The sequence below is a fragment of the Frankliniella occidentalis genome, unplaced genomic scaffold (genome assembly GCF_000697945.3).
Source record: "Frankliniella occidentalis isolate FOCC.00 unplaced genomic scaffold, Focc_3.1 Scaffold189, whole genome shotgun sequence".
Taxonomy (NCBI): Eukaryota; Metazoa; Arthropoda; class Insecta; order Thysanoptera; family Thripidae; genus Frankliniella; species Frankliniella occidentalis.
Window position 1 is genome coordinate 466,786 of NW_026267315.1, and position 878 is coordinate 467,663.

The 878-nt window shown below is 44.9% G+C and overlaps 1 non-coding gene across 1 annotated transcript; it reads left to right on the forward strand.

Moving 5' to 3' along the window:
* The first annotated feature begins 95 nt into the window (after nt 1-95).
* Trnat-ugu (transfer RNA threonine (anticodon UGU)) lies at nt 96-168 on the forward strand. The gene has a single exon. It is a non-coding gene; the product is annotated as a tRNA-Thr (tRNA).
* The last annotated feature ends 710 nt before the right edge of the window (nt 169-878 follow it).

An 878-nucleotide genomic window follows, 5' to 3' on the forward strand; every position in this document is an offset into this window, starting at 1 on the left:
GCGCGAGACGTGGTCTGGCGTACATCTACCTAGTTTAGTTTGGTTTTGCGTGTCACGGGCGCGGATCTCGACCACGTGTCAGGCAGCAAGACACAGGGGGTGTAGCTCAGACGGTAGAGCGCTCGCTTTGTATGCGAGAGGCACGGGGATCGATACCCCGCACATCCAGATGGCTCTCTTTTGTATCCCCGGCCAGCGTGCCTCGGTTTGATTCGCGTGAGGCGTCGACTGGCAGCCACGTCGTGATCGTGCAGCACGGGTCCGTTGGTCTAGGGGTATTTTTTTTGAGAGCCAAAAGCCTATCTACGACTCTGCCTTTTGTCCGACTCGGGTGTCAGCGCCGCAAGCCTAGGTAGTAGAGATGGGCACTTTATGCGAAAAAAAACTTAAAATTATGCGCTGAAATTTGGCTTCATTATGCGATAATTATGCTTTGGAAATATGGCAATTATGCGCCCATAATTCGCTAAACTAAGCACTTTTATGCGAAAAATGTGTGAAAAATGTTTAAAAATCGCGCCCCAATTCCCGCACTGTGCGAAAAAGTTCAAAATTCAACATTTCTTTGGCTAAAACTACGTTTATCCAGTTCTTTAACAAAAATGTCTTTAATAGGGTGGTTGCTTTGACCCAGTGGAGCTAACAGGTGTACGAACCAAAATTTCGTGTACAGGTAAGATGCCTTTTCGCTTGCTGGAAAACCCTCCTTTGGACAGCGCAAAGGAAGAAAAATCAGTTATTTCCGTCAAAAGACCCACGTTTTTATTAAAACATACAGTTAAAACACGACAAAAAGTCTAAAATCTTGATAAATTGGCAGTAATTTCGCTATTTTGTTCGTGGAAAATGCGAATTATGCGCGTATAATGCAAAAAAAA